This window comes from Lepus europaeus, chromosome 4 (assembly GCF_033115175.1).
Source record: "Lepus europaeus isolate LE1 chromosome 4, mLepTim1.pri, whole genome shotgun sequence".
Classification (NCBI taxonomy): domain Eukaryota; kingdom Metazoa; phylum Chordata; class Mammalia; order Lagomorpha; family Leporidae; genus Lepus; species Lepus europaeus.
Genome location: NC_084830.1, coordinates 114,289,225 through 114,315,476, shown reverse-complemented (window position 1 = coordinate 114,315,476; position 26,252 = coordinate 114,289,225).

The following is a 26,252-nucleotide window of genomic DNA, read 5'->3' as shown; positions in this document are numbered from 1 at the left end:
GCTTATTTCTGGGATCTCAACTCTGTTTGCCTGTCTGTGTTCAGCTTGAATGCCAATAATCTGCTGTTTTATTATAATAGTTTTATAATTTATTTTTAAGTCAGATAGTGTAATGTCTCTAGCTTTGTTATTTTTTGTTGACAATTACTTTGACTTTAAAAATCTTTTTTGGTTCCATACAAATTTTAGGATTGTTTTTCTCTTTCTGTGGAGAATGGTATTGGTATTTTGATAAGTATTGTGCTGAATTTTCCTATCAATTTGAATAGTATGGATGTTTTAATAATATCAATCCTTCCAATTGGTGAGTGTGAGATATCTTTTCCATTTATTAGTGTCTTTTCACCATCTTAAATTCATTCCTAAGTGGTGATTTTTTTCCCGGGGGTAGGGAGTGAGATGGGAGGAGGAGTGTGGCTATTATAAATAGTATAATTTTCTTGATTTCTTTTAGAGTACTGACCAATCTATCAAATTGCTTCAATTTCAAACGATAATGCCTTTAAAACTTGGTAATCTCTATTGCTATGTTTCACACATTTGAATGCTTAAAATATATTAATAAACGTTACTTGAACCTGATAAACTAAATAGGTATGATAAGAAAGAAAATCACTGAAATAAAAAGAGATAAAATATTTGATCTTGAAGAGCTTAAGGAAGGGGAAAATAACCATTCCTGAATTTTGAAAAAGAAGTGTACCAGATTCTTCTTTCTCAAAAGTAGCAAGTGGATCCCCAAACAGAGAAGTTCATTTGAATATCTAAGGACAGCCTGGCTTTTCAGGCTCTGTGGGTATGTGCTTTTGAGATGAAACTAAGAGAAATGGAAACAAAGGCTCTCAGGACTAAACTCCTGGCTCCATTTTCAGGACTGTGTCATAAGGATTGATATCTCCTCACCACTCTCAAGTGTGAGTAATAGAAAAAAAAGATTTTTCGCAAAAACACAAAATTAAATAAATTTAAAACCCTTAATTTTGGGTTCTCTCAGAAAATTATGCCAAGATTCCTAGATTCAGGAAGTCACATAACACAGTTGTGTAGAAAAGTAGTTCTGTTCTATTAAGTCACTACTTACTAGGTATTAGCATTTTAAAAATCATCTCCCATTTAATCATTGGACCTCTTTAGGGATATTTTATCCCTAGCAAGGACTGAAAGCTAATCACAAACCAAGAAATGAAACTATAGTATAACAGATCATATGTCGCATTGGGGTTCACTAGTCAATTTAACCATTTTTTTTTACATGTCATCCGTTTCTTTGAACACAAAACAATACCAAGAGAAAATGAGCATTCATTGGAGAGATGTTTTTATGCCTTGGATTCTCTTGCATCCTCTGACCTGGAGGACATGAGAAACATGGGATTTTAGGTTGCTATTACTTGGGAAAACACATTGAAACTATGTTTTGACATACATTTGGATTATGTGTCAGTGTAGTCTTGTGAATTTTTACAACCAATGGTAGTATTGGTCAGGAATTTGGGGGGAACTCACAGTTCTAAAACTATAACCAGCCTAAGCTACTAGGGACACTTAGAACATTATATAGGCAAGAGCAAAAATGTTGTTCCCATGCTCTTAATCCTGTATATTTTATAGATCAGGAGTTGAGAAGATATTTTAATATAGCCTTGAAAACTCCAAAGCTTGATCTTTGTCATTCTTGTCCCCCTATAGCATGTACAGAGCAGTCACAGAGAATAGAATTTGGTAGATTCTGTTGCTTATCTTAGAGAAACCAAGTCCAGAGCCAGAGACAAATATTTTTCTACTGTAAAAATTTTGAAAGGAGTAGTGATTATCTCCTTGTGTTTGATAAGCAGTAAAAATTCAAGTTATTCTCATTTTATCCACATTGCCTTCAGTTTAGCAATCCTCAGAATCACACATTGAAAACCATATTGTATATTTAAGAGAACATGGTATTAAAATTGACTCAAGTACATTTTAAAAATCCATTATCATCACTGTACATTTTACTTTGGAATATTAAAAATCACTCTAATTTCCCTTTCTTTTACAGTGAGCTTCTCTGAGTTTTTGCCCATTTTTGGAGTGTTATTTCAGTCCTGTTGAATAGTACCAAGGCTGCACATGACAAATAGATGTTTTGCAGGCTGTAAAGTGAAAACATATACTGAGTTATGCTAAGATAACAGCAGCATATTATCTTGGGCACATATGCAGATAACTTGACCACTGTACATAGTATCACTTGGCAGTGAGAAATGGAAGTCTGATGGAATGGTAGATCAGTACAGGGCAAATCCTGGCATACTGCCTCTCCCCCAAGTGAGTTCTTTTTTTAAAATTCCCTTTGGTTATCAGGAAAATTCTCCATCTGCTCCAGTCTATCCTAAACCAGAGGAACATGTGAACATGCCCTATTTTTCGGGTAAGGCAACCACATCACAGAGTGCTGTGACCCCATTTAATTTGCTCGATTTGCTTAGATTTCTTTGATATGTTGAATAATTGAGATGGTGCCTGTCCCAGCTCCTGGACAGAATAGGTTTCCTACCTGTGGGTTTGGCCTTTTTACCCATCTTTAAGGAAACTGTGAGCATTTATTGCGATGATCAAGGAGGGCATTTCTCCTTGAGGTGCTTTTTATCTGATAGCTACACATATAATTCTTCTCTGATTTTCCTTGCTAGGAAAAAATAAAGAGTGTGTTAGCATTTTTAAAGGCTGTCTTTCCGCATTTTATTGTATAAATCAGTTTTCTTGCTGGAGTCAAAGTTCACCCTTCTTGCTGCATAACAATACTTTTCAGTCTAATATTAAAAGCTGGCCTCATTTTACTTTGTAATATAAAGCTTCACTTTGGCATTAATATCATTCAAAAGGCGGCTGCCCACATAATAAGTTCTTTTTAAGCAAAATGGGAAAACACACATTTATCAAATAATTTTCAGTTATGGAAGCCCCGGTTTTGATTGCATCAAGAAACCCACAGCCAATCAGGCTATCATTCCTGAGAGATGCCAGATCCGTGTGTCTGACAGGATATTGAATAACCAATGAATCTATTCCTGCATCACACATTTATAGAATCTTTTACAGTGTGGAGAGGGGGGAAAGCTATGCGGTTTCTAAAAATGTTTCTTAAGCCAGTGTTAAAGAGACCAGGTCAAAGCTGAGAAATACTTTTGCAAAGAAAATAGTATGCTTTCCTGAGTATTCTCCTATGGTGAGTGACAAGAGTAAAATTGACTGTCTGCTTCCTTGTTTTTGTCACTCATCTATGCAGATTTCAGGTACATGACAACCCTAACCAGTAAAATCATGTGACTTGTATATAGCTGAGCTTGGATCCAGTCTCATCTTGATATCCTACCAAGATCAGGAGTTCTGGCCATAGAGAGGTAGATCTTTCCTGTGGCTTGCAGACCCATTATACAAACAATGCTAAAATATAATTTGACAAAGTTACATAAAGCTTCTATGTATTTTTTCTTCTTCTTTTTCTAGTATGTTTGCAAAGTATATACAGTGTATCCTCCTAGTTTTTGGTTCTTGAGATCATTACTTTCAACTAATTTATTCAAGTAGAAAAATGATGTGGTGGCCATCTCCATGCCTGCTTGCAGTTTCCTTCTCCTGCCTGTCCCATATTTGAAATCTAATTGCAAATATTGAGGTGAAATTGACCCAGAGAAGTCTGACCAAAGAAACCAACAAACGTCATATACCGTTTCTTCTGTCACTAGGACTAAAAGGAAACTGGTGCATTAATTTCTCATACGATTTTCCTCTCACCCAGTTGACCCTGTTCATCAAATTCAGAAGACAGGCAGAAGAAACAGTTCAAAAGAAGAAGTAGCTGTTATTTCACATTTTTTTTTCATCTCTCATCTTCTCCTTCACTTCTGTTTTTTCTAATATCTCAGTTTCTTGGAGATCACCAATCCATGGCAAGCACAACTCTCCTTTAAAGGCCCCAAGTGGCTGTGCCAAGTGTGTGACTTGAAGAGCTCTACTGTCTTTAGATTCCCATGTGCCAGTGTGATCTTTCCTGGTCTGCTGTGTAAGATCCTGCTATGATCTGTTGCACTGAAGTTGTGCGTCTCTGGGACTTCACATCACCAAATCGTGTTCCAGAATCATCTGTTTCATTAGATCACCACATGCAGTGGAAGCGGAAAACAAGCAGTGCCTTTCTAGACAGCCACAACTCCCAATTCCGGCATTTTTCCCCAAAAAGTAAAGATATTCAACCCTGTGTGTGTTCATACGTGTGAGCATACCACACGCACATACACACACACTCAGTTACACATGGAATTCAGAAGACATAACAGCACTGGCTACAGCTCATTTCTGAGAGCTTCCTGAAAGCTAGAACTGTATTCTCCCCAACTATTAGAGCCTCAAAGTTTTGAAGGAGGAAAACAGTTGCCGTGGCTGTAAGAGACAGCCTGATCTAATTGATCCCAGCCCCTCAGGGAGGGTGTTCTTCACTTAATTAAGAGCACAGCCACCTGCCTTCTGCATTGGTGTCTAGCAATTCAGATGAGCAGGTCCATCAGTGGATTAGGGCACCAGCTTTTACTGATGCATGGTACTGAAACACTAGCATATTAAGCTCTAAAGCTGGTTTTTAAACTGTTGTAATGCTGGCTGAATTATAGCTGATTGGAATACCGAAGACCAGAACACCAATTGGCTGAATTCAAATCAAATCTGAGCAAAACCACGCTGCACTAATAGAATAATAAGACAGAATGCTTGAGAGAAATTATTTATACATTGCTTCATGAAGGTTCTGATCATTCATTTAGTTTATATTCTCTAAGCAACTATCCCTTCTAAGATATTTAATCAAAACCAGCGTTAGCTGTTCTTTCTCCTGTGAAGTGCTATTGGGATGCTCATGCCCATTACAAAATTCACATTTCATGGAAGAACAACAGCTTTGTTAGACGTGTGCCACATAAAAGGGATTTTCAGAAAGTTCATAGAGAATGTGTATTATGAAAACAAATTCCACATGAATTTCATAATGTTTGTGAGACAAAATAAACTGATCTTTTAATTTCATTTTCCATGAACTTTTTGCAGACAGCTAGAAAGCGCTGATTTACAAAGATCAAGCCTTTATAGGAATCGATGAAACTTGGCAACTGTGGATTTTTAAAGATGCGAAAAATGGACAGCATCCAAAATTTCCAAGACTTCTTGAAATTTTATCAAACAAAAGCCCAGGTACATTAAGATTTTTAAGACATTATTTTAAAAATTCAGGTTTGAAACTATTGATATGATAGTGGAAATATTAATTTACTAGTGAGCTAATTATAATTGCCTATCATATGAAGTTATAAGAGTTTCAACCAAGATTGTGTCTGTTTTACATCATTTAATTGATTGAGATTTTTCTTTTTCTCTTTGTTCTGTTTTGCCTTTGCCTTTGCCTTTGTGTGGCAATGCTAGTAGTTGGCAGTGCCAGTCATTAATTGTATGATAAGGTAATCCTAAAGTGTTAACATTCTTAAAAATTAAAATATGAAAATATTTTTTATTAAATATCTGGTATCTATTTCTAAATTCTAAGAAATCTTCTCTGTGCATCAGTTCTTTCATACAACCAGTGCTATAGACATGCACGCGGTGATGTTTTTGTTGTTGGTTAATGACATATATATTGGACAGAATATTTAGATGGCAAATATAAACAAAATTTTTTGTCTTAATTAGTCTAATGTAAACAATATCACCAGTTATGTGCTTTTAGATTTTTTTTTTGCTTTATTTTGTACTATATGTTAAATCTCAAAAAATACACAGCAAAATACAAATCCTATTTGCTCCCCAATTCAGTCCTCTCCAGAGATGATCACTTTGGTCAATTTTTATAATCAGTACCTTTTCTAAAGTATTTATGGGAGAGAGGAGTAGGAAAAAAAGACAAGGAGAAATGGAGGTTTTTAAAAGTTTAACAGGAATAAATTCTCAATTTTTTTTATTCCTTTTTTTTTTTCAAAAAATGGTGTTTTGGGAAATCTTTTCATGTTCTGTCAATTTATTTATACTTTGAAGTGTTACTGAATTTTTTACAGAGTCAAAACATCATAATTTAAACACACCTATGATGATGGAGATTCATATTGTGTTCAGCATTCACTTTTCAATGCTCTTGAAAAGACAGGCAGGTACTAATATTTCCTGGTTACCAAAGACCTGAAAGTAGAACAGCCCTGTCCAGTGGTAATGCATTCTAATTTTTTGAAATTTGAGTCTTGAATGCAAGTGGAAATGAACGTCAGTTCCTCATTCTTCCCTCTGCCTGGCTGACTGGAACTGCAAACTTGCTATTTCTGAAAACAGAAAACTGGGGTTTTCTGTCTCATATGATTAAAACATTCTTTATATGACAAATGACATTCTTTATCATCTAATCTTTACTTAGTTTTCTTTATTTTGCTTATAACTACCTCATCTATAAAGTATCTGTTTCTTCACTTATTGTCTTCATTTTTCTCTTTTTCTTTGCTGTGTATTTGGTGTGCTCAGATCAGTTCAATACCTACTACTTAAAGAGATGTTAGGGTGGGGATGGGGGTAATCAGTAAGAAAATAAATTTATTTATAATAGCCACTTGTCTTGAAATTTGACTTTCTGTCTTGAAAGCATCTAAACATGGAAAATAAAAATGCAAAAATTAAGCACTTTCTTTCAATTTGGCAAAATTTTTGTTAAAATCCAGGCATGTTTCTTTGCAAGGGAAGTTAGAGAAGACATAGCCCTTGTCTCTGTAAGAAGATAATAATTTGGGAACCACGCCAAATGAAAAAAGAGTAAAGACAGCAACTTTAATGATCATCTGAAATATATTCCACAAAAGGCACTGAGTAGTGTCAAAATGTTACTGGAGAAATGCAGGGTTCTTGTCTTCACGCAAGAAAGAATTCAGGCGTGAGACAGAGAGTAGAGGGAGGTAAAATAGCAAGGTTTATTAGGGTAGGGACATCAGTAAGAACGGATGGGCACCTCTCCAGACAGGATCCGAGAGAGTGCCCAGTAGCTAGGACGGGGGCGGGGGGGGGGGGGGCGGGGGTGAGGTTACATGGTTGAGTAGAGAGATTACACCTGGGCAGGCCAGGCGGGGCGGCTCAGCTGAGAGGCAGAGGGCTGATCGTGCCATCCCATCCAGTTGAGGCGGGGGGGGGGGGGGGTAAGGAGATGGGTCTTTGTCTTCACACATCTCTTCCTGAAACAAAGGATTTTATGGCTGTAAATATTAAGAAGCTCCTATTTGAGTTTTCCCTTGAAGGTATCAGACAGGAGGAAGCCTAGCTAGCGCCATCCTGGGTTCAGAGGAAGGGTGAACAGGACCCCCTAGAGAATGGGGGTCCGGAGCAGGGTGTTTGAAATGCAGATACTGGGCTGCATCTGGGATATTGTGGAAGATTTGTCAGGCAGAAGGGGCAGGGACCTCCACCTGGCAGGTTATCAGGTAGAAGGGGGCAGGGCAGGATGCGAAGGCTGGGCTGCTCCTGAAACATTATCGGGATGACTTTGGGATGTAAATGCATATGCTGTATATAGATGCCTTCTCTTTAGGCCTGTTACACACACGTAAGCTCATACCCAACTTCCTACCTAACAAAAAGACAAAGTTATAGCAAATGTAACTTAAATATTTTGATCAGGTTTTACTTGGAATGCTAGAATCAGGCAACATGTAAAACTGTTCCAGGAGTGAGCAGAGGAGGTTGGTTTTATGCGTCAATGGAAGGGGTTGTCACATAGGAGAAACAGAGAGCAAAAATGTATTGGTTGTTTCAAAATTACTTTCTTTGAAAAGGTGACAGAAGAAGAGTTTTTTTTTATCATGTTTTCAAAAACTGCCTTATTTGGAGATTTGGCTATTTTCTTTCATATTTCTGATTTCTGGGACCCTCATAAAAACAACTTAGTTTCTCTTGATGTGACTTCAGTGTGAGTGATTCTGATTTGGCTTGTTCTGTTGTGCCTAGTGCATGGGTTCACTCCAAACCAGTGTCTTCCTACAAATCGTATTTAATAATACTTTAACACAAGATGCTTTCTGATGTTTGATATTGTTAGAGAATGGAGTATCTACCATGATCTGCTACAGCATGCTTAGTGAACACCAGGAATTGTAGCAATTGTAATTAATTGTGATATCAAAATCCACTTCCTAGTTTTACCCTGGAGCTCTTTCCTGAGAATCTTCTTCCTTCATGTCTTCATTTATCTTTTTTTTTGTTGGTGGTGGTGGTGCTGGGTCAAGTGGGATGGTTATACAAATTATGATATTATGTATCATGTGTAACAAAATAGAAAATAATAACTTAGAACATTGGTGTCAAGCTGTCTTCACCTTATTAATTGAATTTTATACAACTAGGCATTCATGCAAGATTTGAAGGATTTAATTTTGAAAAGGTGATATTCTTTTTTGGGTTTGTTTTAATACTTTAACTCCCTGATCAAAATTTTGTGAGTTGAATTAATAATAAAAGTAAAGATACTATAGATAAAATTAAATCAAGAATTTCAGTACATTCCTCAAAAGACATAAAATTATAGAGTAATTAACTTCAAAAATGCAAGTAAGCACAGGTTTCATTCCTGAGGTAGAGTTTATTGTCTTATAAATCTACAGAACAATTTAAACCTTCAAAAAGTAATTTTAAAAAATTAGTGTTTTATTTAAATGCAGGCCAACCCACACCCTACATCGAAAAGAAGCTGGGAGACGGGGGAATCTAGTAGAAGCTGGGGCTAAAGCAGCTGATGAGAGACTATGTATCTTGGTCTCTTTTTGAGTCTTCAGTGGTAAGGTTTTCACTACTGTAACTGTTTGTAACAAATTGTACTTCAGAAACTCCAGGCAGCTGACATGTGGCTAGAGATACTAGGGCAGTGGAAAACTTTACATTGTACATTTGAAGACAGTCTAAAAAAATTAAGTGAGTAATAAATTGTAACTTTGATCACAAGAAAAAAAAAAGCTCTGCATTCCAAATGCTTAGGTTTCCACAAGCTACTAGGAGAAAAGCATTTTTGCCAACCTCATGCATATTAAACAGATACATGCCATGTGGCCAGAAAAAAAAAATAGTTGGAATGTAAAAGTAACTTTCGTAAAGGCTTCTCCTGTGTGTCTGCATTTCCTTTTAATCTCTTTGGCATTTTATAGCTGGCATTTTTGTTGAGTGTTAAAAAAAATCAAATGCACGTTCCTCTGAATAAGAATGAATCACCAACTTATTTCCGTGTTTACCAAGAGTAGCTCAAAAGTTCCTCTTATTTTGCTTGATAGTGGTAGTTTCAAAGGCCTGTGTCTCCTATGAAAGTTATTATAATATGGGAATAAGTTTTGTTATTTAAGGTTACAGGGAAAGAAGTTAATCGGCTGTTCAGTCGATTCCACAAAGAACTCATCTGTATTTTGATGCCTTGATTTTGTGTTTTTGAGTTACAGAAAAAAGGAAATTTCATGTTTGATTTAGGAGAAAAAAACAAAAAGACTGAAGTCAAAGAAAAAAGCGCTTAAACTGGATTTGAGCCATTCTTCAGGATTGGAAAGTCCAATCTGTTTTGGGTATCACCTTCAAGTCTGACCATGCCACTGCTTACAGATACTGCTAGCATGAAGAATTATAAGTCTCTCAAACTTCTTGAATATTTTTAAATATTGTGAGGACATAATTTTTTTATTTTTTAAATTTTTTTTTTCATTTATTTATTTGACAGATAGAGTTAGATAGTGAGAGAGATAGAGACAGAGAGAAAGGTCTTCCTTCCATTGGTTCACCCCCCAAATGGCTGCCATGGCTGGCATGCTGCGCTGATCTGAAGCCAGGAGCCAGGTGCTTCCTCCTGGTCTCCCATGTGGGTGCAGGAGCCCAAGCACCTGGGCCATCCTCCACTGCCCTCCTGGGCCACAGCAGAGAGCTGGACTGGAAGAGGAGCAACCGGGACCAGAATCCAGCACCCATATGGGATGCCGGCGCCGAAGGCGGAGGATCAACCAAGTGAGCCACAGCACCGGCCCTATTTTTATTCACTTATTCCTGTACATCTACTCTTGTATTCAGAAGAAACTTGAGGGCCTACAATGTGCTCATCCAGGACCCGGGGGAATGTTTTGTTGAGAGATAACAGAGAGAAATCTCTTCATTCTGCCTTGAAACTGCTGTATGATAGTTTACAAAGAGGGAATCCTTTCAGCAAAAATTTGATGTTTTCTCATGTTCCAGGACTTGAGAAGGTTATATATGGTACATATTGCAAACTTAATTACAGGAACATTTTCTTGACTCCTTCCAGACACAACCCTAAATGGAAGAGATAATTCAGTTATACCATTGTTATAGGATATTATTAATCAAAGGTGACTGCGGAAATTCAGGCTACATCCCATGACATGTTTTGGTAGACTGCCAGTTGAGACTAGAAGAGAAATAGTTTGAAATTTTTTCTTAATTTTTTTCTGAGTGTATTCAAGGTTTTGTTGACAATTAAATGTCCACCCAGGAAAATAAGGTCATTTTAGAAAAGATTTATTTATTTATTTGAGATGTAGAATTACAGACTGAGAGCAGGAGAGACAAGAAAAAGATCCACTAGTACACTCCCCAAGTGGCAGAATATGGCTCGTGCTGGGCCGATATGAAGCCAGGATCCAGGAGTTTCTTCTGGGTCTCCTATTCAGGTGTAAGGGCCCCAGCACTTGGGCCATCTTCTGCTGATTTCCCAGGCCATAGCAGAGAGATGGATCAGAAGAGGAACATCCAGGACTCGAACTGGCACCCATTTGGGATGCTGGCACAGCAGGCAGAGGTTTAGCTTACTATGCCACAGCACCGGCCCAATAAGGTCAATTCTTAACTATGAGAAATAAAAATGTTGGTACAAATTCCAGTTCATATTAAACTGAAAGAACAACATGAGAGTACTGCAAAAAGTTTGTGGAAAATAGAATTAAAAGACGTTTAATTTGGTGCCAATTTTTTTTAATCCTGCATAACAGGGGTCTTCAAAAACTTTGTAAAACATTTATACATTGAAAAAGTTATGCATGAAATTCAAAAAAACTTTGACATCAAAATAAACTTTTGATTCAGTACATCCTTGAAGTTTTTAATTACTTTCATGCCCTTTCAATGACATTAGGCTTTGGATATTTTGAATAGTAAGTATGTCAGTTGTTGTTTGACATGCAACATAGACTGGGATGAAACATAAACAGTCTACCTCTTTGTGTCTCCCTTGTGCTCAGCTTCATGTTTAAAGTTTAAATAAATCAAATATCAAAGCACCCAAATTAATCTCTGAGTACACCATGTTCATCCAAGGTTGTGACTTTCTCTTTTGAGGAAGACATAAGTGGCCTAGCAAAAAGGGGGAGTAATAGAAGCAGGGTTTATAAAAAGGTTGCAGAGGAATCATTTAGTTCTCACCATACTTGGCTTTCCTAGGAATGATTATGCACTCCTTATGAATGTGACATTGAAAGTCTGTACTTTTTATAGTACACAGTGGGAAAAAATGTAAGCTGTAAAATGTTGCTTTAAAAACGTGTTTAAAAACAGTGTTCTGACACTTTATTGCACAATGAGCTCTTACATTAAGCATTTATGGCAGCTACAAATTCACAGCATGGTTTTGATGCAGTAATAAAAAGCACCAAAATGGGTCCAACTGACATTTTACAGCCAGAACAAAGGGTTGGAAGTTTAAAGCGTATCTATAGCTACTACTTGTTACATATTAGCTACATTATCTATAACAAGATTACACTTTCCCCACCTTGAAAGTATTTCTAACAGTAAATTATTAGAAAATTCAGTTTTTCAACCACTTTGAAGGTCAGATAATTTCACATTATGTAATCAAACAAACATAAGCAGGGACTCCAATGTTTACTTGTGACCACTGAGTGCATGCAGCGCTCATTCAGAACCCATCCTTGCCCAGAGAAATTGATTAAGCTCATTTTTACTCTCCTGGAGTTCCAGCCAAGTCCTGGTCTTTATGTACCCATTAATGAGATGGAGTCAAAAATTCTCGGATATGTTGTGCATTTTCTTCTTAGATTTTGGCAAAAGACTGAGACTGTATTTCATGTTTGCAGTCTCAACACAGTCACAAACATGCAATTGGGTCTTATCTTCCCTTATTTAATTTCCCCCTCTACCACCATCACAACTGTGGCTCTTCAACAGTGGTTTGTTGCCTAGAGCTGATTTAAAATACTTGACACTCTGTGAGCTGTTGGTTTGAAATCTCAAGAAATCGGGCATTTGAAAGCAGGTGTTTTACATAATTCTGGCAGTTCACTTGAAGGGTTACCTTGGTATGTCTAAGTCATAAAGGACACATAGTTCACTAGGTAGATAGATAGATAGGTAATTTCATAGCAGTTACATTGATAGTGAACAATCTGAGGCTTTGCTAGTTCGTGAATTTGTCTATGGAAAAGAGTTAGCTTTATTTTCTCAAGCCAATTTTCATAAAACTGCCACTGCCAAAAGGCTCCTGATTTGGACTTAACATAGTCCAGTTGCATCGACATTGCTACAGAAGCCAACATGTGCTCTTCCCAAAGGGCTGCTTACATTTGCCTGAGTCCCACGTTCATCATTTTTAATGTTGTCAGATGCTTTGAAATTGAGTTATATAAAGACATTATCTAATCTCAGTATTCTAGACAAATCATATCTAAGCCACTAGTGATCAAATATTTTAAATATATTAATGCATAAAAATAATATATGTAACACAAACTCATAAATATTCTATTAGGGCCTAGTCTCTTTCAGAAAACTTACACCATGTTTCATTTGATTTATGTGAACTAATATGATAGCACAGATATTTAGATAGGTGACAGGATATATCTAGAGTCACAAATATTTATTTCCTTGAATAAATATCTTATAATAACTATGCAATTAAAATCCCTGCATATAAGATCCCAGGATAATTCTACCATTTCTTTAATTTCATTCTGAATTATTTTGGATTCCTTTAATTGTATGAGCCATTATGCTGTTTGGCACTTGTGCAGTTGATATTATCTTTGAAAATAGTGTTAACAAGTCTATCTAGGTCATTACCTAGAACTTGACTCTGATTATAGTTTAAAGATGTCTCATTTGGAGATATATATATATATATATAACCCAATATATATGTATATGTACATAATTTTTCAATTCATAATCTCATGATGACAAGGCAACTTGCTTTTTGCCATGTACAAACTGGGAAGCATAGTATTGAAAATTAATAATGTTTTTGGAAAACATTCATTACTTTGTAAAACTGAACAAGATTTATCCTGATAAAAAGCAAAAAACCTCCATTCCTTTGTTCTTACTATAATCTTTTTCTGTTATTAGTACTGTTATAACAAATTAAAAATATGTAGGAATCCATAACATGTATAATAAATGTTTGCCTCAACCCATGTCCTACACCAACTCAGTATTAAGAATTTGGTATTATTCTTTCAATACTTTCTTTTCTAAAATACTTGCATACTATTGCTTTTGAGGTTCTGCAACTGGCTTTTCACAATAGTCAGTATAACTTAATTCTCAAGTTTAGAAAGGTCATCCCTCTCCCCCATCTCAAACGCCATTTAAAAACTCTTATTTCACAGTTCTGTTTCTTTCATTTAGGTTTTTAAAATCTATTTATAACTTGGGGAGTTGTATCATGATGGTACAGCAAATTTTATCTTATTTAAAGATTTATTTATTTGTTTGAAAGAACTGCAGAGAGGAAAGACAGATGGCCCCATTGGCTGGGGGTGGGACAAGCTGAAGCCAGGTGCTTGGAGCTCCATACAGGTCTCGCACATGGGTGGCTGGGGCCATCTTCTGCTGCTTTCCCAGGTTCATGATTGGGGTGCTGGATCGGAAGTGGAGCAACCAAGACTGGAACAGATGCTCATACGGGATGCCAGAGTAGCAGGCAGCCCCAACAAATTTTATTTCGAAGTGTTCAGCCAATAGTACAGACACGTGTAATGTTATTCTAAATGTCACAGTAGTAGAGACAGGGACAGACTTCTAAAAGGAATCTTAAAGTTGATCTTGTCCACAGCCAGAATAGGTAGGTAATTGATTAGTTAATCCCATATCAGTAGGATTATGGAGATGTCTATGGAGAATTCTTAGTTAAGTTCCCAAGTTGCATTTTAAAATGCTATTGAAATAAATATTTGGTCAATGAAAGAAGGATCTGATTCTATTACTGCTTTAAAAAGCCAATGAATAGAAAAAGGTGACTGGGTATCAGGATGGGAATACTTAGGATTAGTGAGGAACCACAAAAAGAGAAACAGTTACAGATGTAATCTGTTTTAATGCAAAACTCCCAGGGTTTTTTTCTCATTTATCATCAGTAAAAAATATTTTCAAGGTGAATAGCTATAGATAAGAATGAGAAAATTTAGGTTATTGGATTGTTCAAGGAACTAATTTAAGCCTCTAAATCTGAATTTTTTTAATCTTATATTTGATTTTATTATAACACAAATTTTAAGAAATTTATCTTACCCATTTGAGGAAGTCAATTTAGCAATGTAACAGTAAATATTCATATTAAATACTCATAATCCAAAATCGAGTATGTAGCTTTGGCAATTATTTTAAGAGTCACAAAAAGTGTTGTAGGAGTAACAATAAAAAAAGAAGAAGAAAACTGGTATGAGATTGCTTACAACAGGAAGTTGAGGAGGCACTGTGCATGCTTTTCAGGAGATTTTTCCATATAACTCAAAACAATAATCCTTCATATAGCTGTCGATCTGGAGTTCTTAGGGTCTAAGGAAACCCTAGCTACTTTGGGGGGCTCCACAGATCCCCTGAAATTACAGAGAAAATCCTGTGGCTGCCTGTGATGCTGATGTGCTGTGTGCATTCTTGTGGTATAAATAATCCATGATTTTCATGGTAGTCACAGAAGGATTCATGGTACCTCCCAAAGGTTAACGATCAGCGATATAGACCTCTGAGTGTTCAAGGCGCTTTCACAGTTATTAACTAGTTCGATCTTTACAATATAGGAACGAACAGACCTGGCGCTCAGCCCAGGACACTTAGGTTTCTGTGTGTCTGTGGTTCAGAGAACAGTGGCCTACAAAAACTATGCTTATTAGAGTTCTGTAACTACAGCTGTAGACTTCTCCTGTGGTATTTGCATTTGACCCTGAAGGGCAAAGATGTGAGGATGGTCCAGATCTTTGGGTGAGGACATTTTCTGTGGAGAACAAAGGCAGGAGTCCTCACCGTTTTTCAGGCTTGGCACCAGTGGAAAGTGAATAATGTGTATCCCAGAAATGATAAATATTCCATATGAATGGAGTCACCCACAGAAAAACAGAAATTTCCCTTATGTAGCAGCTGCATGTATTTCTTTGAACTCCAATATCTGAATGCCAAGGCATTTAAATGCAGGAAATTTTTTTTTAATTTATTTGTCACATAGAGTTATATACAATGAGAGAGAGACAGAGAGAAAGGTCTTCCTTCTGTTGGTTCACTCCCAGAGAGCCGGCGCTGCTCTGATCGGAAGCCAGGAGCCAGGTGCTTCCTCCTGGTCTCCCATGCAGGTGCAGGGCCCAAGCACCTGGGCCATCCTCCACTGCACTCCCGGGCCACAGCAGAGAGCTGGACTGGAAGAGGAGCCACCGGGACAGAATCCAGCGCCCTAACCGGGACTAGAACCCAGGGTGCCGGCGCCTCAGGCAGAGGATTAGCCTAATGAGCCTCAGCACCTGCCCTAAATGCAGGAAATTATTATCCAGAAACTCCACTTCACTTTCTACAGCTTCAAGTTAGTTTTCACATCACACAAGGGAAAAAAGGATCCACAATTTTTAAAGAAGAATCTAGGCAGTTGCATCTTAATAAACACCCATTCTTTATTCAAACTGTTTTCATTCAGGTTCCTACTCTGAAAATATGAAATCCCAGCATGCGACCATTAGTCAAGCTAAAACAAAAAGAATAGAAGCCAATCTTTGTTTCAGACAGTCTGAGGGTGAGTCCTGCCTGTAGCTTGTGGCTCACTTGGAAATACTTCTCTATGGTGTCAGCTGTAGAAGTTCTAGCCATATTGATTTTTAAGATCCTGGAGTATATACCAAATCATCTTGATAATTAGTTCCTTTATCACTTTCTGTGATTTTATAACCTTCCTTTTATGTGTTTGCTTTTATTTTTACGTAATTATGAAGTTTCTTTAGAAAACACATTTCTTCAGACAGTGTTATCATCAAAAGCCCTGAAAGAAGCAGCCAGCTTCAATTTGATTTCGATGCCTGCCACTTCCCAGCAGGTAATTTTGAGCAAGTTACCTCATCTTACTGAGGATCAGTTTCCTCATCTATAAAATGGGGATAGCAGTAATTATGTCTTTGGATGATTATAACGTTAAATAGGTTGAAATATGCGAAAAACTTAAGCTAGTGAATGGCATTCACTAACCTATAAATACATGAGTTACATTTGCAGCCAGTGTTATTGTTGCCGTCATTATTATTGCTAACATTGTTTTATATCACATACACATGGTAGCAACCAACGGTGTCATTTTGGATACATGAATCTCAACTTCTCAAAGTAATCCCTCGCCAAAGCAAACCTACAACTTCTTGCTTCTTGTGGTCTTGAACTTCTTGTTTATGTATTTATTTGTTGACTAGTTTAAGAACACAGTGTATGGAAAGGGAATTAGCACAAGCTTCTGAACCCCTTACCAGGAAGTATCGAAAATCCTGGATACAGGACAGATGAAGAGACTTTGTCTCTAAGAGAATAATTTCCAAATAGCCGATGTCATCTTAAAACTTGAGCCATCTTATTTCAATGGCAGTTCCTTTGCTTCAGGTCTTACGTGCTCATTCTCCTGGTGGATAGCGTGTATCATTCCATGATGTTTGTTGTAATTTCCTACAGCAAGCTGACTGAGGTAGTAAATCCAGACTTCGGTCTACACCATTGCCTAAGACGTGTGGAGAGACTCTAATGATTATAAAAGAGATCAAGAGGCTTCCATAGCCTTGGCAGCTCATGACAAGAGCCTAGAGTGATTACTGACGTCATAAATAAGAGTGCCAATTGTTAAATCAACAACGGGAGTCACTGTGCACTTACTCCCCATGTAGGATCTCTGTCCTTAATGAGTTGTACTATGAGAATTAGCGGTAAAACTAATCTTCAAACAGCACTTTATACTTTGTGTCTGTGTGAGTGCAAACTGTTGAAATCTTTACTTAGTATATACTAAGTTGATCTTCTGTATATAAAGCTAATTAAAAATGAATCTTAATGAAGAATGGGATGGGAGAGGGAGTAGGAGATGGGATGGTTTATGGGTGGGAGGGTGGTTATGAGGGCGGAAACTGCTATAATCCAAAAATTGTATTTTTGAAATTTATATTAATAAATGTTTTCTAAAAATAAATAAATAAATGATCAGATATTCCTTCTGGTTTTGACTACTGGTTACCAAACTAGCTTTAATGTCGAAGAGAATACAGGCTTTTGAGTTAGGTAGGCAGATCTCATTCTTAATCCCCCTTGGATCCTGTATGGACAGTACTAAACTGTCATCCAAATTTCTGGATGTCTTTCAGTTTTAAACATGACAAGTTTCTTCAGATTCACCAGATCTCTCTACAATTCCTTCTTATCTTTCCATCTATTAGGCCAAGTTATACTGACAACAATTGAATGCTTCAAGAAAAAGATAAAAATAACATATTTCTTTCCAACTATCATTTGTCCTCCTAGTACAAATTTTTATCCAAGTGCCTCATACGCGGTCCCTACCAGAGAAATACTGATTCCTCTTTCTGCTTATCTTCCCCTACAACCCTTAGCCATTATTATTAGAAAATGTTCTCTAAGTTTATGCTTCTTCAATATGCAGTTGAGAAGAGTGTATGTTCTATACATGGTTGGTCAAGCCCTCTTAGGGTTAACAACATTGTTCAAATTTTTGACTAATATTTTTTGTCATGATTTTATCAGTACCATTTTAAGTGTTAGTTTCTTAAAAATGGGCAGATTTTTCTGTGTCATCCTTTGATTTTATCTTCTTTTTTCTTTTTCTTTTTGGCTTCATGTATCTGGAACCTGTTTTACTTGATGTGCACACATATTAAACCATTTGTTTTAGTATTTAAAACTTTTTGTCATATTGATTATATGAGTATCATATTTGAAATGCTTTTCTTTGTCCCTAGATGTACTTTTCAATCTGAAGTTTAATTTTTAATATCATGGTTTTATGTTTTTTAAGATAAACTCTATAGATCTTCTCTTTCCCTTAACGTCTATGTGCCTGTATGTTTATGTTTAATTTTTTTCCCTCTATAAAACATGAAATTGGGATTTGCTTCTTCGTTCAGTATGACTTTGTCTTTAAATGAGGTTTGTTAATCAGTTTGTATTAATACAATCACTAAAAAGCTTGGATTTGGGTCTACCATCTCAGTGTTTGATTTCACTCCACTCTACCTCTGCTTTATTCCTTTTCTCCCTCCCTTTATGCCATGTTTAATGGAGTTAAATAGATTGAAAATCCTGATTTCTTTCCTCTATTGATTTCTTTAGTCATATGTTTCTGTATTTTATTGTTTGTTCTGTAGAGTATATACGTTATGTGATGTCAATCTAACTTCAAACAATTCTACTACTTAGTCAATAAATAATAATCTTACAACAATATGTTTTTACTGATCACTCCCTGCCTTTTGTACTCTTGTTTTATATAGTTTTAACAACTGCTGTAAATATAGTATCATGTGATTTTTATGTGTAAATAGTCCATATGTTTTTAAGATTTAAAATATCTATATTCAAATCCTCTCTCAGTATAGCAATTTGCTTTATATTTGTTGAGATGTTCATTCTTGATATCCAAAATTGTGTTTATTTCTGATATGATTTGCCTTCAGGCTAAAGCACAGTTTTAAAAAACATCTTAAAGGGTCAATCTGTTGAAAATAAATTCTTCCATATTTGGTTTATCTTGATTTTGCTTAACTTTCAAAGTATATTTTTCATGAGTATAAAATACTAGATGTACTTTTGGGGGGCACTTTTAAAGTATCATTTCTTTGTCTCTCGTAAGTCAACTGCCATTGTCATCATTTTGCCAGTATGTGTTTTTTCCTTTTCTACCTTCAAGATTTTATTTTCAACTTTCAACAGCTTGACTATGGCATGCTTTGTTGTATTTTCATTTATCTTGATTGTATTTCTCTGAATTTATTCAATTTGTGAGATAATTTCCTTTTTTTAAAAGATTTATTTGTGTGTTTGAAAAGCAGAGTTAGAGAGAGGCAGTGGTAGAGGTAGATAGAAAGTCTTCCATCCACTGATTCACTCCCCAGTTGTTCATATTGGCTGAACCTAAGCAGATCCAAAGCCAGGAGCCAAAAGCTTCTTCCAGATCTCCCACGTGGGTGCAGGGGCCGAAAGACTTGAGCCATCTTCTGCTGCTTTCCTGGGCCATAACAGAGAGCTGAATCTGAAGTGGAATATCTGGGTCTTGAACCATTGCCCAAATGGAATGCTGGCACTGCAGGCAGCAGCTTTACCTGCTACACCACAGAGCCCACCCCATTTGTGAGATAATTTCTTTTAAAAATGTTGGAAAATTCATGTCCATTATATCTTTGAATATTTATTCTGTCCTGTTTTCTGCCTCTTGTCCTTTTAAAACATGTTATACAAGATTTAGAATTTTTGATATTGTCCTCCTGATTGATGCATTTAGTTTAACCTTCCATCCTTTTGTTACCACTGTCCTAGTCTCATAAGTACTTATTCTATCAAATGTTGTTCTTTGTCTGCTAGCACACATAACAAAATAATATTGTTTTTTCTCTTCACTCCACCCCTACACCATCATTTCTAGCATCACCATTTTGTTTTGTTTTTGTGTTTTATGGTTTCCATGTCTTCATTGAAATACCCCAGTTGTTCTTTCATGTTTTGAGTTTTTTCCACCAGTTTTATTCCACTTTTATTACAGTTATTTTCAAGATGTCCTCTAAATTTTCCAGCATCTGGGTCATATCTTATTATATTGATCATTTCCTCTTTTCATAATGGATCATATTTTCTTGCTTCCATGTATGTCTCATAATTTTCGAATGAACGTCTGACATAAAAAGACTAAAGTAAACAATATTTACACCTACACAGTGTCTTGCCTCTTTCTGCCTCACCAATAATGTGTGAGTGTGTCAGTCTAATTGTATTTTATTTATTTATTTATTTATTTATTTATTTATTTATTTATTTTAACAGGCAGAGTTAGACAGTGAGAGAGAAAGACAGAGAGAAAGGTCTTCCTTTTCCATTGGTTCACCTCCCAAATGGCCGCTACGGCCAACATGCTGCGCTGATCTGAAGCCAGGAGCCAGGTGCTTCCTCCCAGTCTCCCATGCAGGTGCAGGGCCCAAGCACTTGGGCCATCCTCCACTGCCTTCCCTGGCCACAGCAGAGAGCTGGACTGGAAGAGGAGCAACCAGGACAGAACCGGCACCCCAACCGGGGCTAGAACCCCGGGGTGCTGGCGCCGCAGGTGGAGGATTAGTCTAGTGAGCCGCAGCACCGCAGCACCAGCCATTCTAATTATATTTTAAATGAGTCTGGATTGTTGTTATTGTTGTTGTTTTAGTTAGATACATTTTACCACATACTTAAATTTTTGCCATGAGAATTGATAGTCTAGATCCCATGGCAAAATGTTGGACTCATACCTGCCTTTCTTCTCCATAGATGGCTCTTATTTGGCATACAGTGAAATTCCTAGATGGCTTAAGGAATTTCTGTAAGACCACTTTGCTTTCTCCTTCACCTTCAGACCTCAACTGGTTCCATATACTTTGTGCGTCAAAGCTATTTAAATTTTCCTGCCCCACCTCTCAGTGTAGCAGCCTTAGATGCGCTCTGTTCTACACTCAGTGCATAAAACTCAGAGTATCCATTAGATCCTATAATCTGTAAGTTGATATCCTGAGACTCCAGCTTATCTTGTGACTGACACCTTCTGTAAGTGGCTGCACCTATGGAAGCGTATTCTCAGATCTGCTGCTCATCCCTCAGTGCTCAGCAGTAGCTTCTAAATTCTCAGTTCCAAGACTGGAGTTTTAAGGAATTTCTAATTTTCCACCTGTGCTTTCATATATTAGGGAGACACATACTATACCTTAACTGAGCAAGATCTCTTATAGCTGTCCCACAGTGCCTCCAGTCTTTATGTCCGTTGTTTGTGGTATAAACTGGAATTCTATACTGCCAGACCAGTATGCTTCAGGATTTATATGTTTGATACATTTTGCTACTTTTTACTTGTATCAGTGCAATGTTCTACTTCTTCTGGTGTTCTGAAATGAGAGGACTAGTGATGAATGTCTTCTTTTGAGAGGAATGTACAATGTTTTGAATTTTTATTTTGCTGATTTTTTGTAACCTCTGTTTTTTTTTTTTTTTTTTTTGACAGGCAGAGTGGACAGTGAGAGAGAGAGACAGAGAGAAAGGTCTTCCTTTTGCCGTTGGTTCACCCTCCAATGGCCGCCGCGGTAGCGCGCTGCGGCCGGCGCACCGCGCTGTTCCGATGGCAGGAGCCAGGTGCTTCTCCTGGTCTCCCATGGGGTGCAGAGCCCAAGCACTTGGGCCATCCTCCACTGCACTCCCTAGCCACAGCAGAGAGCTGGCCTGGAAGAGGGGCAACCGGGACAGGATCGGTGCCCCGACCGGGACTAGAACCCGGTGTGCCGGCGCCGCAAGGCGGAGGATTAGCCTGTTGAGCCACGGCGCCGGCCTGTAATCTCTGTTTTCTAATGGGTTTTGATTAACTATAATATTTTGTGTCATTTAGTCTTTTCTTCTTGTTGAAGCACCATTCCCTTGTGACTTAACTATAGCCTGCATAGAAAGACAGAGTCGCATATTAGAATTGTATACAACTTCATTTTAGCTACTAATTACTTTCTTACCTAGCATGCCTCAAAAGTAGAATTAATCATAGCAAACATATATTTAGTAATAATAGTATTAGCTAGCATTTGGTTTATTCCAGACAATGTCTTTAGTATTTCAAATTCATTAACTCATATATACTTCATGGCAATATTCCACTTAACTCCCAATGTTGTCTTCATTTTAATGCAAGGAAACAGTGTCTTCTAGAAATTTGAGTAAATAAGCATTATATGTAAAGAACTCAAATGATTTGGTAGGATAAATACAAGTAATGCAGTAAAAATGAGGAAACAGATGAGTGATGCTACGCAAAGAAGCTCAAGCAACCCATAAGCACGTGGGAAGATGTGTAGTTAGATTATTCACATTCTGTTGAAACCAAAATAACATCATTTTCTCAAAACAAGCATGTGTCCAAAAATCAGGCGATGTCAGCAGTTATCAAAACAGAAGACAATGGGTGTTCTCGGACAGCAATAGTAGGTGTATGTTTTGATACCAGCATTTTGGAGATTAGTTGTAAGACTTTCATTGAGTGAAGCTGAACATTTACACAAACTCAGTTAAGAAATGCTACTATTTGGAATATACTTTTGAGAACTTGCACATGACAATTTTTTCAGAACCAGAATTCCAGACCTAGATGTTCTTATCTCCTGAATTCATTCTTTAAACTATTGTCTTATGCCAAAAATAAACAGAAGTTCAGTTGTAAGTGAAATTCTCACAAAAGGAAGATTCCTACCACACACTGAGCTCTAATAAAGTTCCTAAGATGCCTTTAGGAGAAAGACAAAAGAAATTCACAGTCACTGAGGCCTGTAAGTAGACATCAGTCTCCAGGAGACGAGAGTCACTCTCCAATTGGGTAAAAGAGCTTAAATTTCTATAACATTAGAGTACTCCCTAGAAATAATTGCCCATAATAAGCTGTAATGGATCTGTTTAAGGTTTTCACTGGAGAAAAATAGCTTCCTTTATTGTATGAAGTGTTGCATTTAGGTACTAATTATCTTTATCTTTCTCCCTTAGAGAGAAATGTTATATCTAGCAAAACCACGAACAAAAGGGATCTCCCACCCCTTGGCTACCTGTAAGCTTCCAGTGGCTGTCTAACATACTAGCAGCCCACATTAGTTCTTTGCCTTTCTGATGCATAGTAACTTGAAATCCCATAAAAATTGCTTGTGTAAAAACACAAAAAATTCTCTTGAACTGTCTTTCCAGTGTTCCTAATGGAACTGGACAGAACAGTATACAACCAATCTTGGAACAGGAACTTGTGCAGATCAACTCAGTCTGATTTCATGTATTTCCTGCATACAATTTTAGTACATAATGATACTTACAACCTTTCCTCCTCCTCCTTTCCTTTCATTTTTTTTTCAATTTTTGTGATAATGTACTTTCAATTTACTTTTTATCACAGGCTTAATCCTCCACTGCAAAAATAATTCAACAAGTAGAAAGACCATTATTCCTCAGCAGTATAGACTAGGGCTATAAACAATAAGTAAATAAATAAATAATTTTTAATAATGTGTTACAACTATTACTGGATTCCAGAAACCATTTCTTAGAAAAATATTAACAAGTTTTCTGTCAGGGGAAAGTATTTTTCAGAAATGTACCAGGACACTAGAGTTTCCTTCAAGTTCTGTCTTAATTATGAGATTATATACCATATATAGTCAAAGAATATTGTTTCTGTATCCTAAAATTCCTATGAAGTTCACCTCAAATAAGTGAAAATAAATTAAGTTTTCTAACACATGCAAAAAATTATGGACTTAATAGTAGATGATTTTTTTTAAGATTTATTTTATCTATTTGAAAGAGTTACAGAAAGAGGTAAAGCCAGAGAGAGAAAGGTTTATCATCCACTGGTTCACAGCCCAAATGACTGCAATGGCCAGAGCTGTGCTGATATGAAGCTAGGAGCCAGGAGCTTTTTCTGAGTCTCCCGTGGGGGTGTAGGGGCCCAAGGACTTGGGCCATCTTCTACTGCTTTCCCAGGCCATAGAAGAGAGCTGGATTGGAAGTGGAGCAGCCGTGGCTTGAACTGGCACCCATATAGGATGCCACTGCAGGCCAGGGACTTTAATCCACTGCCCCAGCACTGGCCATTGTTTTCCATAGAATATATCTGTCATGGCCCTGGAGTATGATGTAAGTATTTTTGGTGGGAGGAGAAATGTTCATAGTTAAGATCAACTCTAAAATAATACTTATTGCTGTTTTATTTCAATTTGTGAAAAAGAAGTTGGTGATAACACCATGTCAGAATCACCATCGTCAATGTTACTGCTAATTTTTAAATTACCTAACCTTCTTTGTTAGTAACCAACTCCAGTACAGGTGGAAAAACTTTTGTTGTGTTCTGCACTGCTGGGCTCACTCAAATGGCTTTTCTGTCCCACCCCATTGGTCTCATGCAGATGAGGACTGATCTGTGAATCTCTTGCATGGTATGTTTGAAATTTTTATGAGTGTGAAGTGTCAGATGGTGCTATACTCTCTCATTACCAGCTAGCAAAGGGAGGCTTGGTTGACAAGGTGTAATTTTCTTAAATATGGCTCTACTTTGATTTTGTGGACAGCAGGTTATGTGCTTTGTTGTATGTTGACACCAGAGAAGCTAGTGTCGAATACTTGATTTAAACACTGTAAATGGTAGGGTGTGCTTTTTGAGGCAGCAGTTAAAATGCCACTTGTGATGTCCACAACCTATTTCAGAGTACCTCAGTTCAAGTTCACACTTCTAGTTTCCTGCTGATATGCATCATGGAAGGCAGTAAAGAATAGCACAAGCACTTGGGTCCCTGCCATCCATGTTAGAGACTCAGAATATACCCCAGGCTTCTAGATTTGACCTGGTCAACCATGGCTATTGGGGCTTTCAAGGAGTGGTTAGTAAACAGAAGAGCTCTCTGTCTCTTTCTCACTGTCTCTGATGGTTTCTCACTCTTACTGACTCTCATTCTGTCTCCCTGCCTTTCAAGTTACATGAATTTAAAAAAAAAAAAAAAGAGTATTGTGAGTGATAAAGAAAAGCTGACTCTATTATATGCCATTTCTGCTAAAACCACTCAATTCATTGAAACTTGCTTGATTTCTTTACTTTCCCATGTTTGCTCAGCCTTTCAGATTATACTTGCCTTAATAACATGTGAAGGGAACATCTAACCAGCTCTGTGTCCACACAAGTGCGGTCAATTTCTTTTCCAGAACTTAAGTATGCAATGCAGACAGTGTTGTTCCATGATCCAGCAGTGAAGTGTATGCTTTGTGGGACCACCTGGCATGGGGATGTATTTCTCAGTCTCATTGTATCTTAAACTCAGTAATGCCACATATTACTTAGTGAAAAACGAAGCACCAGGTCAAATGAAATACAGGGATTTCTTAGATTTTTTTTCTGTTTACCCTTGCTCTTTTCACAGTCCATTTGGTGAAAGCCAACACTAAGACTGCTGGGCCCATGAATTTCCATATTTTGTTAAATTGCTACACTACAGAAACTTTTTTTTTTATTACAGAATTTACATTGTGGTTCTTAAATGTTTGAATTGTCTGAAAGACACATCCTGCAAATATGGGAAAAGGAGTTTTATCTTTATATCAAATTACTGGGTAGTGAGACACAGTCCAATTTTCAGTTTAATGCAAATTATACTTTTAAATTCTGCATGAAGTAGCCATTGCCATTGTTTCAGTTTGGTTAAATATTGATTGTGAGTTGTTATATGTTCTTAAATTAAAAGAGCATTATTTAAAAGCATTTCCAGTTACATTATGATGTATATGAGTAGGAATATGAATGATATCATATATAAAAATATAATATGATTGGAATTCCATTCATGTTGCTTGGCAGAGGGAATAGTAGATGGCTCTTCATATTGATACTGTCTGTGCATCATAAAAAAAACTGTTGACATTTTATATTGCATTATCTGTAATTTTCTTTGGTACCATAAAATAAGCAACCTAGAGCAGGATTAAAAAAAAAATTGCTTCTAAGCTGCCAGAATTCATTCAGGAATTTCCACTTCCATCTTGCTTCCATTATGGTACCAGGAATCCTCATCCTCTTCTGGCAATGGAGAATGTGAGAACTGAAAGTCTTTTTTCAGTAATTCTCGAATTTCATTTTCCAATTAATCAAACAATAGGTAGCGTGTGTTCTCTCCATAACCTCCAAGTTCATTTACCATGATTATTCTGCAGGATATTTTGCCAAC